Source organism: Suncus etruscus, chromosome 17, assembly GCF_024139225.1.
Source record: "Suncus etruscus isolate mSunEtr1 chromosome 17, mSunEtr1.pri.cur, whole genome shotgun sequence".
Classification (NCBI taxonomy): Eukaryota; Metazoa; Chordata; class Mammalia; order Eulipotyphla; family Soricidae; genus Suncus; species Suncus etruscus.
The window spans coordinates 6,465,074-6,484,656 of NC_064864.1; the positions used below are offsets into that span (position 1 = coordinate 6,465,074).

Below are 19,583 nucleotides of genomic sequence, written 5' to 3' on the forward strand. Positions count from 1 at the left end.
AGCCTGACCTGAAAGCAGGTCGTTGTTGTTAAGTCTTCTGAATGTTAAGGGAAATCTCTTTTGAGTAGGTAGATGCCAGAGCAGTGGTAGGGTCTTTCCTGGTAGAGGATTGCTCCCAGGTGATGTTTAGACAACAGTGGTTATTTCGTAGATGGCATCCTCTTCTCTGTTTTTATAGTTGAGTAGTAGTATTTGATTGTAGTCTATATTATTTAATCATCCATTATTAAAGATTTAGGCTTTTTTATATTTTGAATATCATAAAGTGTTGCATTAAACATACATTTTTTGTTGTTGTTTTTGGACCACACCCGGTGACGCTCAGGGGTTACTCCTGACTCTCAAAAATTAATCCTGGCTTGGGGGACCATATGGGACGCCGGGGGATTCACCACAGTCTGTCCTAGGCTATCGCGGGCAAGGCAGATGCCTTACTGCTTGTGCTACCACTTCGGCCCCTAAAAATACATTTTAAATTAATGTTCTAATAGTCACTAGATTAGATACGTAGATCAATTACTGTATAATTCGGTATGAAACGTTTTTTACCTTCCCATCACAAGTTTTATTGAGCATTTACAGTATACTGAATGTAATGATTATACAGAAAATAGTGTCCTTACTCTCAAGGTGCCTACAATTAAAAACAATTTTTTAAAGGATACTCATTTGAATTCTTTTTATTATATGAAGAGATAAAATATGTAGGGAAAGTGGTGGGGTAGAAATTACAAACTCTTTAACAAATTTACATGGAATATTAATCCCAAGAATCCCAATGTCATTACAGCATGACATTTTATCTTTCTATTTTTGTTACCAATGGTAGGTTTTTTTATTTTTTTTTACACAAAATCTTTAAGCACCATGATTATAAGCATGATTGTACTTGGGTTTCAGTCTTAAACAGAACACCCCACTTCACCAGTGCAACAATCTCACCACCAATGCCCCTCCTCCCTCCTTTCCAACCCTTGCCTGTGTTTGAGACAGGCATTCTACTTCTCTCACTCATTAAGATTGTCATGATAGTTGTTAGTGTAGTTATTTTCCTAACTGCACCACTACTCTTTGTGGTGAGCTTTACATTGTGAGCCAGTCCTCCCGGCTCTCATCTCTATTGTCTCTGGAGATTATTACAAATATGTCCGTAATTTTTCTTAAAACCCATAGATGAGTAAGCCTAATCTATCTCCCTCTGACTTATTTAACTGAACATAATAGATGAACATAATAGATGCCATGTACACCCATGTATAGGAAAATGGGGAGAAGAATTAAAAATGGCCAAAAGACACACGAAAAAAGTGCTCCACATAACTAATCATCAAAGAGATGCAAATCAAAACAACAATGAGGTACCATCTCACATCACAGAGACTGGCACACATCACAAAGAACAAGAACAACCATTGCTGGAATGGATGTGGAGAGAAAGGAACTCTCATTCACTGCTGATAGAAACGCTGTCTAGTCCAACCCTTATGGAAAACAATATGGAGATTCCTCCAAAAACTCAAAATTGAGCTCCCATATGATCCAGCTATACCACTCCTAGGGCTATACCCTAGGAACACAAAAATATATTTCAAATATTCCTTCCCCACAGTGTTATTCATAGCAGTGATATTTATTTACAATAGCCAGACTCACAATAGCCAGACTCTGGAAACAACCAAGATGTCCTTTAATAGATGAATGGCTAAAAATGAAGTCATGAAGAACAATTTTTTTTTTAATTTAGGCTATACCGGCAGTGCTAAGAGCTTACTTCTAGCTCTGTAGTAACTAATCACTCCTGGAAGACTCAGGGGGAACATATTGGAGTACAGGATCATACCTGGACTAGCCTGTTCAAGGCAAGCATCCTTACCTGCTATACTATCACTCTAGCTTATAGGAGTCTACATTTTAAATAAAATAAAGAATAAGAAAAAAAATAAAGAATACACTTCTTTTAAAATTGTGTTTTTAAAATTGATATTTACTGCAAGGTGAGCTTTGGGTTTAATTTAGTTCCATCATTGTTTAAAATGGAGGATGAGGGGACTTTGCAGGCAGACAATGACAGACTATTCAGGGGAACTATTTGACAGGAAGATAAACACAAACTCACCTCAGGAGAGGCCTCATGTAAATTGGATAAGGGTGGGCCCGAGGGATCATAATGATGGGTCATGAGCTCTCACCCATTCAACAAATGATTAAAAATCTAAGGTTGCATTTATACTTCAGAACTACATTCCAAAGTGTCAAATAAAAATACTGCAATATTAACTATAACTTGTACTTATGTTTATATCAAAAACAAAGCAATTTCCCCACATTCTAATGAGATATAAGGAAAACAAGATACAGGGATAGCAAGATATAGTTCATATGGGACAAAATGATGCTTCATGTAGCTCAGGGTCAGATCATACTTTGTTTTAACTTTATTAGTACAGATATTTGATGCCAGTCAATCCTATAACGAGCAGTAGTTAAAGATCAGGGCCCATTTTTCCTCAACCCTTATTATTAGCACAGAGCTGTGGCTCTTAAATATTAGGAACCCAACAGTGTATGAATAATGCCTTCTTAAACCTTCAACCATGAGGATGTTGCTGTTTTTAATAGTGTGAAATTATAGATGTTTATAACAAACAGCATTAAGATAGCAAAGTAATTTTGATACATAGCAATATGAAATTAATATGCTCTCTGCAATTATTCTTGGCATGTTGCTTCTGAAAATTTCATAAGACAAAATTTGCTACCATCTCAAGTTATTTTTCTCTTAACTGTTCTTACAGCACGTGCATGATAAATAGGTATAAAACAATTACAAAAATACCCTTAAAATCAAAATATACGTGTTTAATTTTGCTTTATTTTAGTACTATGGTCAACATCTATGAAGTAATGGATATAAGAACATATTTTTTTTAGAAGTTCAGTTTCTGTAAAGTAGTACCACAAATATAGGTGGAACTAAAAGTAATATTATCACAATTGTTTACAACACTATCTAGTTGTTCCTAATTAAGTTTACTATTCAACAACAAGAAGTTATTGCTAAATTAGGGACCCCAAAATTCATTTTTACATAATCACTATTTGTACATTTGTTATTAGGTTTCTCTCAAAACATTTAAATGCAACCAAAACTTGTATAGCAAAAGTACGGAAAGCAAACAACAGATAATATAACAAAAAATTGCAGGTGAACCATTTCAGCCTTTATCTGGAGAAAATTGGGTCACAGTTTTATTTAAAAATCTTTCAACAGCTGTAGACAGTGCCAGCATATTGAGACAGTTTTCCACAGATGAGCATGTCCAATATGCAATATTGCAGATATCTTTCTACTAGTTTGATGAATCTTTATATTGTTTTCCGTAGAGGTTGCACTAGGATACATTTCTACCAATCGTGTTCCTTTATCTTTAAATGCTCACTGATTGATGTCTAATCTTTTTAAATAAAGGCTATGCTCACAGGTGTAAGCTGCTATTTCATTCTAGTTTTGATTTTAATTTTCCAAATACTAAGGGATGACTATTATTCATGTACCTGTAACCACCTTGATATATGCTTAGAAAAATATTTATTCAACATCCCACAACTGCTGTCATAAAAACAATGACCCAGTTTTAAAGCTTCATGACTAATCTCAGAAGAGATGCAAGCTAAGCTGTTAAAACTCAGGGGTTCACCCACTCATCTTCAGGTTGAAAACTGGGGTGCCCTCATCAGTCCCCCTACTTCTCCCCATACACTGGCAGCCATACCCACACCCACCAGCTGCCACTATAAAAAAAAAACATGCAAAAGATGCTAAATCGACGAGAATTCCAGGCACCCTGGTCTTCTTGGAATGGATACAGGTGACTTCGCCCCATTATTCCAGAAACCCCAAAAATCACACCTCCTACAACTAACTCCATGTAAATAACAGTTCATCTTTATAGCTTCCCAGCTAATCATGGAAGAGATTTAAGTCAAGCCAAATTTATGAAACTTTTCAACCCTATTCTAAAGATACTGGAGTTCCTGTAGCATAGGGCCATATGTGTGACCAAATATTATGGTTCTAATATATGCATAAATTAGTTATTCAGATATATAGTAATTAATTAGATATAAAGAAAATTTCTTTTATTAATGTATTATGTGATAATTCCATTAGCCATTTGTTGTAAGAAATATAAAATAAGTTATTTTTTTATCTGCTAAGGGTTCAGGCTTTTGAGCCGGGTGTGTCACTAGGAAAAATGGTGAAAGTAAGGTCATATTAGTGGTTGAATTGATGTCAGAAAATTGAATGTCTGAAACAATTGTATTATAAACAATTTTTCAAACCAAGGTGCTTAAATAACTTTTTTTAAATGACTAGAGTTCTTTTCTAGTTTTAAAATTGGGTTAATTTTTATTATTACTGAATTATTTATGTTTTTTGTGTATGTCGGATATTCACCTATCATCAGATTATGACATGCAAATGTTTTCTCCAATTCAGTGAGACACATTTAAATTTTAATAATATTATTTTTGTACTCAAGAAAACTAAAAAAAAAGCAAAACTTCTTATGAAGTTCAATATGGTTCCATTGTTTGTTTGCTTTTCTAGCTCCAAGATTACCAAACTAATTTCACCAATTTTTTATTTTTTATTTTTTCTAAAAAAAAATATGGAACGCTTCACGAATTTGCATGTCATCCTTGCGCAGGGGCCATGCTAATCTCTGTATCATTCCAATTTTAGTATATGTGCTGCCAAAGCGAGCACACCATTTTTTTCTTTTTTCAGAAAAATAACCACTTAGCAAAGAGTGATAGTTATACTTCTTTTCCTATTTGGGTTTCCTTTTTTCTTTTCTTTTCTTATTTTTTCAAAATAATTGCTTTGACTAGGATTGTTGAATAATAGTAATGAAAATGAGCAATTTGTTTGTTACCTAATCTTAAGGGAAAATATATCAGTATTTTACTGTTGAATATGGTGATATATATATTCATTATTTTACACTTGATCTTAACCAAAAGGCTAAGAAGCAATATATATGTATATTTACATATATATATATATAAATTCAGTATTTTGTTGTATCCAGTATTTTGTGATTTCTATTACCATTTTTATGAATAATTTTAGCCATAAATTGATGTTGAAACTTGTTAAATGTTTTCTTTGCATTTATTGATATAATCATATGATTTTTATGTTTAATTTTGTTAATTGATTTTCACCCTCAACTTCTCACATAAATCTCACCTGATCATTATAAATACTTTATTTAACGCATTGTTGACTTTTGTTTGCTAATAATTTGTTTAAAACTTTTGAAGCCAGAGTGATAGCAGAGCAGTAGGACATTTATCTTGCACGTGGCCAATCCTGAACAGACCTTGGTTCCATCCCTGGCACCCCATATGGTCCCCCAAGCCTGCCAGGAGTGATTTCTGAGTGCAGAACTGGGAGTAAACCCTGATTGTTGCAGGGTATGGCTTAAAGATCAAAAAGCAAAACAAAGCAAAACATTTACACCTATGTTCCTGATCTTAATTAATAGTTTTGGGTATTTTCAATATCAGGATAATGGGCATAACATGTATTTGAAAGTATTCCCTTTTCTTCAATGATTTAAAAAAATGACAAACATGTTAAAAGAATGTTTCAGAATTAATACCCTGTAATAAAGGGACATTTTATTCAACAAAGTAATGTGTGTTTCCACATGAGAAATTATATAGAGAAGTACCAAACTATGAAGAATAATCTTTTAAAGTCAATCTAAGAAAGTGACCTGAATGAAGAAACAGTCTCCTCCACATACTGTGTTTGAAGGCCATGAAAAGTCAATATTCAATGGTGTATAAACAGGCTTATACATGCAGGCTTCATTGTGTTTTTCCTTATTGTGTGTTGTCTGTGGTCTGTGATGACTACATGTCACCAGTTACTGTCTCTCACTCCCTAACTTCATGGCTTCCATTCTAATCATCTGTCCATAACATTATTGTACTAGCATTTCAACAGTTTCTTTACTCCTGTAGTCTCTCACATCTATCTATCCTGTCTGTTTTTAGACTCTCAGATTCCTCCCTTCAAAGTCAACCTAGTCACTTCTACTCAATAAATTTTTCTTATTTTATCATTGGCTCCATGATTGTTTTTTTCCTAGCCATTTTCCCAAGACTATTTTCTTAAGCCACCTGATATTTGAAGACAACTTTCCCTTATAACTTTCAGCATTTTCTAACATAATTTGCTTTGAGAATAATGGATGTTACAATTATTAATTCAAGAATCATATTAGTATAGAGTGGTATTAATAATTTCAAGACCACTTGCAATCCATAAAGTCCAAAGCAAGGTCAATTTGAGGTCAGTTTCATTTCTTAGGGATCCAGGGCTCATTAGCTCTTGCTAATTTCCATGGTCATCCTAACACATGGAATAAGTTAGTTTAACTCATATGGGTAAATTTTTCATTCCCCTAGCGTAATTTTGTTGGTGCCAACTTGAAAATAATACTACATTGTCTTTAGGAAAAACTTTTTCCAAGTAATGTAAATTTATTTTTTTGCCAGCTCATTTATTCTCACAAAACTTTCTGAGAATGAACTGCACCTTCTCTCATCTTTTTAAGACAAATAAACTAAGCTCTAACACATTGAGTTGTATTTTCTTTGCATAGAGAAAATGAGGGATCCCAAAGAGATAAGACCCTTTAAGCCTGGGTTTAGATGTAGCAAGGGAAATCAGAGACATTTTATACACACAATAGGGCTTACAGGTTCACTTGGGAAGATGACACTTTAAAACTTCAGAGATTTTTATTTATTTTTAGTAACAACTTTATTAAAGCACCATGATTACTAACATGATTGTAGTTGGGTTTCAGTCATATAAAGAACACCCTCTTCACCAGTGCAACAATCCCAACACCAATGTCCCCCAAATCCCTTTTCCTCCCTGCCTGTATATGAGAAAGCCATTCTACTTCTCTCCCTCATCAACATTGTTCTGGTAGTTATTTGTGTAGTTATTTCTCTAACTGAACTCACCACTCTTTGTGGTGAGCTTCATATTGTGAGCTGGTCCTTCCGGCCTTCATTTCTATTGTCTCTGGGCATTATTGCAAGAATGTATTTTTCTCCTCCCTTAAAACCCATAGATGAGTGAGACTATTCTGTGTCTCTCTCTCCCTCTGACTTAATTTACTCAGCATGATAGTTTACATGTCCATCCATGTATAGGAAAATTTCATGACTTCATTTCTCCAGATATCTGCATAATATTCCATTGTGTGTCTGTACCACAGTTTCTTTAGCCATTTATTTGTTGAAGGGCTTCTGGGTTGTTTCCACATTCAACTTCAGAATTTTTAAGGGTATTTTCTGGAATGTAGCAGTGATCAGTCTATTTGCATAGCCAACATGACACTACAAACTAGAGGACCTAGTCTGAAATTGCTTGAAAGCCAATGCTTGGAGCAAAGAAGAAATGGAGGCTCCATCTTAGTCCTTTCCTCAGACATCCAAGATAGATAGCACTCACTCTCTTTTCATTCTTGCATAGATCATAGAAATGAGATAGCTTATCAGATCTTTCTGAATTTTTTTCTGAAATTTTCCCTTTCCACAGAAACACTAGGCCAAGGTTTCTTAAGGAGTTTCTTAAGATTTCTTAAGATTTTTAGATACATTTGGTTACTGGCAACTTGTGTTAGAAACAGAAAGGCCACATCTTTTCTTCCAAAGATCTGGGGCTAAGATCTATGCACTATGGACTTAACTCCTGATACATTTGGCACTAGTTGAAAAATAAAGAAAAATATACGCCCACTCTCTCAAGAGGCCATGGGCAGGAACATATAAGGCAAACAGTTCGGTTGTAGATGAGAAAATGCTGGAGTTTCAACAGGGATGAGCTGGTCAGGAAATAGCCACTTCCTGTCACTATTCCCAAACTGCTCCCATTCTGGACATCCCCATTTGCAGATAATAGAAATAACAGCATTAACTATCCCAAAGTAGCACCTCTTTGTTCAGCTACCTTCCATCATCCTCCTGCACAGTTCTGTGGGTTTATACGTGGGGCAGAGGATGTTCAAATAATCAACAAGAAAGACTTGGATAGGAAATAAATCTTCCTGAAAAGGTAGATAGGGATAGAAGTTGTGACATAAGATAAATTCTCTGAATTGTTCTGTGCAAACAAGAAATTTGGATTAACATTACTTTTAAGAAATGACTTAAAATACTTTTAATTTTGTGGCCTGAGCAGTGGTGCAGCGATAGGGCGTTTGCCTTGCAGGCGACTGACCTAGGATAGACCATAGTTTGATGCCCCAGCATTCCATACAGTCCCCCAAGCCAGGAGCAATTTCTGAGTGTATAGCCAGGAGTAAACTCTGAGCGTCACCAGGTGTGGCCCAACCCCCCCCCCCACAATGTTTTTAATTTAATTTTGGGTGTTTGTCCATACAGTAACACTATGATTCACTTCCACTCAGATGAAAACCTACTACCAAAATTTGCTGTATTAAATGAGAATTAAAAGGTGAAGCCCATTATAATGACTATTTTAAAACAGAGACACGTCTACTCTATTTTTAAAGGCCATTACAGCAACCAGTAACATTTATATGCCTTGCAGTTAGTGAAAAGGGAAGTTGGCTTCTCTGATCAGCCCACAGAAAATAAGATATTTTATGTAATTACTTAGAAGATGAAAAAGGTTTTCAGGAAAGATTTATGTTGCTTATCCATTAGTTGCATGCAAAAGAGTAAGTGGGAAGTTACTGGGATAAGTCAGGCCACCACACAAAGCTAAGAAACAGGATGTATGATTCTGCAGAGTTCGTCTAAAAACACAGAGAAAAAGAATGTATGAGTTAGGTTGTGCGATATAGAAAACCAAACACCAGCTTATTCTTATGGGCTTACTACACAAGAGTGCTTCAATTAGGGCTATTACCTTGCAGGAGAAGTTGCATTTTTGGATGTAAGAGTAACTGAGAAACAGGAAACACTACAAGCATTTACAACGAGGGATTGGTTATAGATTCCAAAGAAGACAAATTGTGCAGGAAGCTTTTACTAGTGACCAAGTTAGAGGGATGAAGAAAACATTTTCAGAGGTCAAAGACCTCTGAAATTAGGAGGAAGAAATACCAGGAGAGTCTGACCTGTGAAAGCTGAACCTATAAGGAGACTTGGCTGTGGTGAGAGAATAAATATGAACCCAGAAGGGACAACACTCCCAAATTTACTTTTTATTTTCCTGTCAGATTCTTACTTGTGCCTTTTTTTTTTGTTTGTTTTTGTTTTTTGTTTTTTTGGGTCACACTCGGCAGTGCTCAGGAGTTGTTCCTAACCCTACACTTAGAAATTGCTCCTGGCAGCCTTGGGGGACCCTATGGGATGCTGGGATTCGAACCACCGACCTTCTGCATGCAAGGCAAATGCCTTACCTCCATGCTATCTCTCCGGCCCCTTGTGTCTGCTTTTGATCCAGGCATAAAACTTCTTATGTAGGAATCCTGGAATGGTAATTATATGAACCAGTCTTTCTGAAGAAAAGGTTATAGCAGGGGAAAATTCACGAACAGATTATTAGCAAAAATCTTGTTTGCAAAGTGAACATGCTCATGTCATTTTTTTTATCTTTAACTACAGTGATCTCTAATGCAATATGAGTTTTGAGTCGAGACACATAAAATCATATGATTTGATACATATAAATATGTATGTACATATATATGATTTGATAATAAACATCATCAAATCATATAACCTGTGATTATGAATACTAAGTGGCGCTGGCTTTGAGGTCAATCTTTGTCTCACCCTTTAACTTGGGTCTATATCAAGATCCTTTTCTGGAAGTTGTTTAATTCATCTAGGAATTAAGGAAAAATAAAACACATAGTCCAATGTTCATACTGTCTCTTCCCAGACACTTTGGAACTGGACCATTCCTTGTGTAGAATCTGAACCCCCATAATCAAATGAGAAGGAGTGATGAGCTTTTTGCATGATCAAGTGGGAACATGTATTTAGTCTATGATAAATTTGGACCACATCTACTCATTAATGACTCTTAAACCTCACTGTGCCTAAATTAATGGTGCAGCTCCCCCAATGCTAAGGTGATGAAAGTCCCCCTATCTACTTCTCTGAGTATATGTCACAGTGCTGGCTTGCTTAAATAATTTCTTTTTCAATATCAATTCAAAAGATTTAGTGTTTCATACTACTTGTATGGCCTCAGACAAGTTGCTTAAGCTTTTAAAAATTGGTGTTATCTTTCTCATCTGTACAATGAGAACAAATAGGACTATTGAGTGAATTAAACAGATCCTATCTTACCTGATTCTCTGGTATAAAGGCAGCATACAATAAGTTTCACAGCTATTACTCTATTGATAAGAATTCTTTTACTGATAACATAGCCCACTCAAGTGAAGATAGTCAACTTAATCTAACTTCAGTGAATAAAAGATCAGATTTCAAGAACATCCAGCTATGGGATTTTTTTTATATCACCTCACTATATGTTTTGATCTCAAGCAGACTATTACTAATGACCTCGAGGATGGATACCGAGGTGTGCTAACTCAATGGTCACAAAATAGAGAGTTCCCAAAAGCTTCTGAAATTCTTGGATTGGGGTTCTAGTAACCTTGCTAAATCACAGGCCCAGCTGTGAGTCTCAGGAACTAAGGGACTTTTGGGGTTGGCTAGATTGGGTCTTGAACTCCCAAAATTTATTCCATCTCAGCCGTTTTTTTCCATTATAACAATTTCATATCATTACTTACTAGTAATACTGTCACCATTCCTACTAATGATACTAATAGTACTAATAACTAATAGTGGTAATACTACTCTACTCCAAAAAGCTAGATAATTATTAAATAAACAATGAGCTTAATAGGCAGGCAAAAAAAAAAAAAACTACTGGTAGATTTATAGCAGGAGAGGAATGATCCTGGAGAGAAGTAAATACAATGGAAGACCTCTTACCATTAGATTAGAGGAAAATTTACAGCAAAATCTAAAGTATGAAGTTGTAGGAGAAGGTAGAACCACCTTGTCAAACAAAAATGATCAAGAACAAAAGATGTAATTGTGGACTAAACTAAAATAATTTACTTTGACCATTTATTGTCACAAAAAAAAAAAAACCCACTCATGTTATACTCTCAGCATTGACAGGGATCTGTAAAATTAGTAAACAGCATTTCCTGGATAGGCAGGTCATATTCACAAATACCTTATTGCAGACACATCAGAAGCATAGTATTTACAATGTAAATGAATGATTTTATAATAGTGTAATTTTTCTATTACGTTAAGTGGAATGTGTATGTGATACATATGTTGAATTTTTGGAAGAATATTTAGGAGCAAACCTATAGAAAAATATTTCTTAGTTTTTTGTCAATTCTATATTGCTCTTGAACAACTGGTTAATTATAATATTGATGAAGCATTCAAGTATACAAAAATAGAGAGAATGAGTAGCCAGAGCAATAACACAGTGTAGAAGGCACTTGCATGTGGCTCACCCGGGTTGAATCCACAGCATCCCATATGGTCCCCCAAGCCTTCCAGGAAAAATTTCTGAGCTCAGAGCCAGAAGTAACCACTAAATACCACCAGGTAAAGCTAAAAAAAAAAAAGAAAAAAAAAAGAAAAAGAAAAACCAAAAGAGATCCCATCTTAATGTAAAAAGTACATGGTCTAGATCAAGCAAATCTTTCCTTTCAACATAAGCAAAATATGTGTTTTCTGGCTATTTTTAAATTATGCAATGGTTAGACTGTATAGTTTCATGATATTACCTTTGGGTGAAAAACAATACTTATTTAAGGGAGCATTTAAGATTGCATTGCTGAGGGCATTTGTACATTATTTAATAAAAACTGTGGGTCTTCTTTTTTTATTATTCCAAACTGCACAGCAATATTCTTGGGAAGCTAGTTAATTCAGATTATCAAGTCCTATAGGCTCACCCAAAGACTACATTTTCTTGACTTGGTTATACTTTTCAACCCATGTGAAATGTAGTGATCCTTCCAGCCACCCATAGGCAGGTAGGATTAATGTCCAATTCATTGTAGGGCCTGCCCTGACACTTTCTTTTCCATAATAGCACAAACAGGATGGAGACATTCTTTACCCATGTTGAGGAAAGACAAGTCATTTGGTTTCTAAGGCTTTTTTTTTCTTTCATATTTTGAAGGGTGGTGTAGACCGGATTAAACAACATGGCTCAGGGAAGCAAGAAGTCATTGCTCCAAGTGTTTATTAAATGATTCACAAATTCATTCAGCATGACTGCTTACCCAGAGAAATAAAGGCAAAATGGTAACAAGCTGTGAGCCTCCGAGTTCCTTCAACTTTAGGATCTCCCCAAGAAAGGGGTCACAAGGGTAATTATTGTCAGCTGTTGCAGCCCCACTTCCGCTGTCAATGGAAATATCCAGGCACTATGGATTCACTGTCTGACTAGACTCTGGACTGACCTAGACAGCATTTTGGAAAGTCAGGATATACTTTTCTTAAAGCATCTTAATTTCTCTCATCCCTCCCTGATTGAAAACATCATTTATCCCATTACAGCCCTTGAAAAGTGAGGGGAGGGAGAAGCAGACAGAATCTGAATTCTGGATAAAAATTACTTGGTGAGTTTATTATGCTCATCCATAACAGATGACAATTTTCATGTCATTTAGCTAGTTCCAGAAGACAATTGCTCAGAGAGATATTAAGTGCTATATTTCATACTATTGGAGTGTCCCAAATGAGACATGTACACCTACATTTAATAATCACTGATCTATAGTGTGCCTCTCTTGGCATTGGTCCAATGTTTTGTCAAGTTTATCCGGCCATTTTTCTTCCCCTGACCACACATGAAAGAACAGACTTAGTTCCTGTTTAGTGCAGTAGTTGCAAAGGTTTACACTTCCTCTAGCATTTGAAGAACTGTCTGGAGATCTTAGTTCTAAGGAAATTTGTGATTTACAATTTTTTAAATAACTCTATTCCTGATATGTTGAGTGACGACTTTTTTTTTTTTAATGACACAATATTCCCATGAGCCCTTAAAGAAACTCAATTCAACCTTGTCTGATTTGGAGTAGACTTTAAATTTGTAAAAAACAAACAAACAAACAAACAACCTAATTTCAAGGGCAAAAAAGGCAAAAATATAATAAGTATGAATGGGAACTAAAATCTCAGAGACTTTTGACAAGTTTCTTAGTAGTTTACATTTGCAGTGTGGTTCTTATCAGACTGCTGGTTTTCAGATCTAGGTACTGTCTAACTCTCATCTCTATTTTATATGAAATATATATGTATATATGTATATATATTGGTTTGGCACAGTTTCTGCTGAGCTAAAGATAATATTTGTAATAAAATCCTGTGTTCAGGTGATTCCTCAAAAATAGTGAGATGACTGATCCATTAAGACATTTACAAGAACTGAAAGTGCAAGAATATAACTCACCCATTGGAGAACTGATTTTTTCAGTTATTAAAAATTTAGTTTAATATTCTAGTTCTAATCTAATTGATCAGTTAGGATGTTCAAGAAAGTACCAAAAGGAAAGCACAAACTTACTAACAAAAACAGAATATTTATAAAAGTTAACAATCTACTTAATAACAACCCAGTCTCTGAACTATGTTTCATTTTGTTTTTAGTTTGGGGGTCACCATGGCAGTGTTTGGGGGTTACTCCTGACTATGCATGCAGGGCTCACTCTGGGTAGATTCAGGGAACCATAGGGTGTGGAGAATTGAACCCAGGTTGGCCTCATGCAAGGGAAATTCTTTACATGCTGTACTATTGCTCTGGCCCCATGTCTGAACTTTTAAGTGAAAGAGTTGTTACTCAAATGGGTTAGGGATACAACCTCAGTATTCACCTAACAAAGTTTCCTGATAAAAAATCACCCCTTTACAAGGACTAGGACATAGTTGGAGCAGGTATGTAGAGTGCCCACATTTGATCACCAGAACTGTCAATTTTCCTGGTGTATCCTTTAGCATCACTGGGATGGAACCATCCAGAAACTAAAAAAAGAAAAAAAAAAAGAATTACGGATTCAGTAAATACCAGTTTCCCTGGGCCAAACTATGGGCTCAGTTCTATTTTTGTTGCTTTGTTTGTTTGTTTGTTTATTTGTTTTTTTGGGTCACACTCAGTGGCACTCGAAAATTACTCCTGGTTCTCAGAAGTCGCTCCTGGCAGTCTCAGGAGACCATATAGGATGCTAGAAATGAACCCAGATCCATCCTGGGTTGGCTGCGTACAAGGCAAACACCTTAGCATTGTGCTATCTCTCCAGCCCAGGAAATATATTTATTTGTGCCTTTTTACAGACTATGAGATGGAAACACAGTGAGGTTAATAACTTGCCACACAGAAAGTAAGATCTGAGGGCTTAAAAACAGTTTTATTGACTTTAAATTGACCTGTACTGCATTGATAATAGAAAAACCTTTCAGTCTCAACAATTTAAACCTGAAAAAAGAGTATCATTTGCTATTGAGTATTTTATTATTTGTTATCTAGTTACTATTTTCTTTTTCCCTGACCTACTTGCTAGACTAATAATGATGCTGATTTTTTCCATGTGGCAATCTCCTTTCATATTTTTCCTCCTTTACTTTGCACGTGTATCTTTCTGATCAGCAGTCTAAAAATCCAAGGGATTCACAGCAAGGTAAGAAAAAAACCTTTCAACTGTATATGGTTTGCTCATAAGTTTGACATAACCTGTGAATTCTGAAAAGGCCCCTACTGTGAAAAATCTCTAAGTCGCCAACCCCAAAATATATAGTCTTTCCAGAGACACGTAAATTTCTCTTTTATTAAGGAAGTACTAGTTAGTAACTAGTTAGTAACTTGTTAGATTACTCTTTATTTTACCAAAAATAAAGATAATTTATAGTTCCTTTATATATATTTGTTTTCCACTTGGTTTTACCCCAAAACAAGATGGTCTTACAATGAAAACCTGGGCTGAACTGGTTCAGGATAGCTTGAGATATCTGTCCTAACTCTGTCTTTACTACCTGGGGTTGGTCTCTGTACTCATTTTTTTTGGCAGGCCATTCGCTCTTGGTATGAGGTAGAAGATTGCCAGACTACACATGTTTCACCCTCAGCCTGGTCTGGAATAATTTGTACAGTGACGCTGCTTTAGGCTCGTTCATCTGGGGTTTGAGATATGGTGCTTAGGGTGATTTTATCATTACTTAAGTCTCAAGTTTAAAATACACACCTGGAGAGCCAGAATGTGGCTTAGGTGATATAGCAAGTGCGCTGCAAGTGGGAGGCTTGAGGTCGACACCCTAAACTACATGACCTTCCTACACCTCCATGCATCACCTGCTGTAACCCTAGTGACTTCTGAACACTACCAGAATGGCCAAGCATTGCAGGAATAATCCTGGACCTCCCTAACACCATTGAGTTTATTTAAAAATAAAAATGTAAAATCATCATCTGTATTTAATACCTTGTGATCATCACCTGGTTGCATGTTTACACTCTCACATGATAATTGAACCCTTTTTTAATCAGATTTACTCACCTTCTTACCCACTTCTTTCTGGTCCCTATAGATTTCAGGGCACTGGGAAGATGCGAGTATAGTAGCAAACATTGAACTAGGAAATAACACACACACACACACACACACACACACACACACACACACACACACACACACACACACACACACACGGAGAAATGGCTTCTGGACCGACACTGGGGGTGGGACCAAGTGGTCTAATACCAATCCAAGGTGCCACATTCAAAGATGTTTTCAACCAATGAGTAATAAGGGGTATACTCAGTGGAGTGGGATCCAATTACACAGGTTACCACTATTTTACTCTGACAGTTTAAAAGTTTACTTGTGGGCATATATGTGATTTTCACTTAGCATATTTGAGTAAAACAATACGGTATTTATCATTCTTTGAATGACTTACTTTATGAATCATAATACACCCTCTAGTTTGATTCATGTTGAAAATGATAGAGCTTCATCCTTTTAATAGCTGAGTAATATTCAATTGCATTTTTTTGGCCACACCGATGACCCTCAGGGGTTACTCCTGGCTCTGTGCTTAGAAATCGCTCCTGGCTCAGGGGACCATATGGGATGCTGGGGATCGAAATGAATTCCATCCTGGATCAGCCGAGTGCAAGGCAAATGCCCTACTGCTGCACCACTGCTCCGGCCCCTCTATTGTTTTTTATACCACATTTCTCTCATCCAATAATCTCTTAATGATACATGACTTGTTTCCAGCTCTTGGCTACTGTGGGTAATGTTACAAAGAAAATGTAAGTATTTGGTTGGAGTGATAGCACAGCAGTAATACGTTTGCCTTGTATGTGGGTGACACAGGGTTTGATCCCTGGTATCCCATATGGTCCCTATGCTTGCCAGGAGCAATTTCTGAATGCAGAGCCAGGAGTAATACCTGCATGCCACCAGGCATGGACCAAAACCAAAACAAACAAAAATGTGTGTATATATATATTTTTGTAGATTAGTGTTTTTGCATTCTATAAACACTGGACTTGCTGCAAGCTCATCTAGCAATGCCTTACTCCTGCCTCTTCACTTAGGAGTCACTCTTGTTGGTGCTTGGGGGACAATATAGGATCCTGAGGTTCAAACTTGGTGCAGTCCCTTACAAGGCAAATACCCTACCAGCTTGATATCACTTTGTCTGGTACTTTCATACTTTTGTAGATTCAGGGATGGAACTCAGGGACTCACACAAGTACTAGACAAGTACTCTATCACTAAGTAACACATCCCAGCATGATAGCACATCTTGTCATGGTTTTTATTTTGTTGCATTTCCCTAATAATAAAAGACAAAGAATATAATCCATATGCCTATAGGCTTTCTTTGAAAAGTCTACCTACTTTAAGAATTATTTAACTTTTTTTATTTGATTATTTGAGTTTTTTTGTTATTTACTTTGAATATTAATCCATTATGGGATGCATAAGGTAAAAATATTCTCTTATTTTAGTAGGTTGCCTTTGCATTTTAATCATATAACTGAAGCTTTCTAGTTAGATATTTTTACATGCTTATTTTTCTTTTTGTTTTTCTTAGGATCATTTTCTTTCTTCTTTCCTTCCTTTCTTTCCTTCCTTTCTTTCTTTTCTTTCTTTCTTTCCTTCCTTCCTTTTCTTTCTTTCTTTCTTTCTTTCTTTCTTTCTTTCTTTCTTTCTTTCTTTCTTTCTTTCTTTCTTTCTTTCTTTCTTTCTTTCTTTCTTTCTTTCTTTCTTTCTTTCTTTCTTTCTTTCTTTCTTTCTTTCTTTCTTTCTTTCTCTATCACACAATCTTTTTCTTTCTTTTTTTCATTTAGACACTGATTTGTAATATTATTATTAGAGTCTCATGTATATCACTTTATCTCCTTTCAACAGCCAGTTCTTGTCCAGAGTAATCATTTCCAACTATCATGGTCAGAATGGTCACGTCTCTGCCCTAACTGTACTTCCAGATATTTGTGGCAAGATTCTTACTATGGACTAGTCCTACTGGCTTTGTCTCTATTGTCTTTGGATATTAATACCATACTATCATTTTTGAAATATCCCAGAAATAAATGCGATTATCTTATGTCTTTCCTTTTCCCTCTGACTCATAAAACTCTCCAAATCCATCCAGGAATAAGCAAATTTCATGGCTTCATTTTTTCCCCTAACAGCTGCATAGTATTCCACTGTGTAGATGTACCACTGTTTCATTATTCACTTGTTTGTTTTCAGGAACTAGGGCTGTTTCCATAGTCTTGTTATTGTTCCGGCAATGAACATAGGAGTGAAAAGGACTTTTCTGCATTGTTCCCTAGGGTATACAAACCCTAGTGTATATTCCTAGGAGTGGTATTGCTAGGTAACATGGAAGTTCAATTTCTGGTATTTTTAAAGAATATCTACATTGTTTTGCTAAAGGGTTGGGCCAGTCTACATTTTCATCAACAGTGAATGAGAGTTTCTTTTTGTTTGTATCCATTCCAGCACTGGTTGTTCTTGTTCTTTTTTATGTGCACCAGTCTCTGTGGGGTGAGATTGTTGTTGTTTTTTTTAAACTTTATTAATTGATTAATTGATTGGCTTTTGGACCACATCCAGCAGCCCTCAGGGATTACTCCTGGCTCTGTACTCAGAAATCGCCACAAGGGGCCAGAGCAGTGGCACAAGCGATAAGGCATCTGCCTTGCCCACACTAGTCTAGGACGGACTGCGGTTCGATCCCTGAGCATCCCACATGGCCCCCAAAGCCAGGAGCAATTTCTGAGCGCATAGTCAGGAGTAACCCATGTGCGTCACTGGGTTCTGCCCAAAAACAGAGAGAGAGAAAGAGAGAGAGAGAGAGAGTTTGATTTGCATCCACATCTATTAATTTTAATTATTATTTAATTTAATTATTAATATTTAAAAGACAAGAACTTATTGACTACTTACAACAAAATTAAGTTGAGGGAGGAAATAAATACTCTTAACCACGACCTTCAGAGTGCAAATGGAGGCCACATTACCAGAAATTTCCTTAGCCAGGAATTAACGTTTAGTTTAAAGACAAATTCTCATAGGCAGTGAAAGGCAATTAAAGTCTGAGAAGAGTTGGCTCCTTTATTATACATGCAGCTATGCATGTATGCCACTAACCATAGAGGAAGCAGAGGAAACAGGAGAGAATAATAAACAGCAATTTATGTCATATATTAACAAGTTCAAAAGCAACCAAAAGTGGAACTGTAGGACTTCTTAGAGTCCTCACTATGCCATGGTAGAAGGAGACTTCCCAAGTTGATGTGAACAATATTTCTTGAAGTTATTTAGTAACTTGACCCCAAACCTCCCTCAATGAGTATCTCACAGAAGTATTGTTCTAGCTAACACTTTTTCGAAAATGCTGGATTTTCATAAAAGAGATTCTAAGGCTGGTGAAATAGGTGCTTCCCTACACATGGCCAACCAAGTCTCAATTCGCAGAACTGCAAATGGCCCTCCGAATTCCACTGGGATTGATATCTGTGTATAACCAGGAATAAGGCCTGACACCACAAAGTATGGCTTTGAAACCAAATTCAATAAAACAAATAGATCTAAAAACTTTGAGCTCTACAGAGAAGTATTGTTAAAACCACCCCACTCACAAATGCAATGTGTGTGAGACCAAGTCTTTATTTTGAATTAAAAAATCATTTGTATTACATTTCAATGGATATTGAAATTATGTGTGCAAAATGATTCAGGGCTCTGGGCCACAGGAAATGAGTATCTAAGGTAACTGATTTGCTTTATTTAAATGAAATCGCATCTCCTGTAGAAGAGGAGGATCCTATTAATCACAAAGGGATGTTCTGATTCAAGAGTCTCTTTTATTGATATGTAGAGTGCTTATGCCTTACATACCATTAGTAGTGAGTATCCTGTATTCACTTCTGAATGGTCTGAACATTAATCCAATGCGTTTCACAAAAGAAGAGCTAACATGCTTCAGAGTAGGACAATGCTGTG

At 36.0% G+C, this 19,583-nt stretch overlaps 1 non-coding gene across 1 annotated transcript; it reads right to left on the minus strand.

The window, feature by feature from the left end:
* Positions 1-4,667: 4,667 nt before the first annotated feature.
* On the minus strand, positions 4,668-4,771 carry LOC125995343 (U6 spliceosomal RNA). Its single transcript, XR_007490884.1, has one exon. It is a non-coding gene; the product is annotated as a U6 spliceosomal RNA (small nuclear RNA).
* Positions 4,772-19,583: the final 14,812 nt, after the last annotated feature.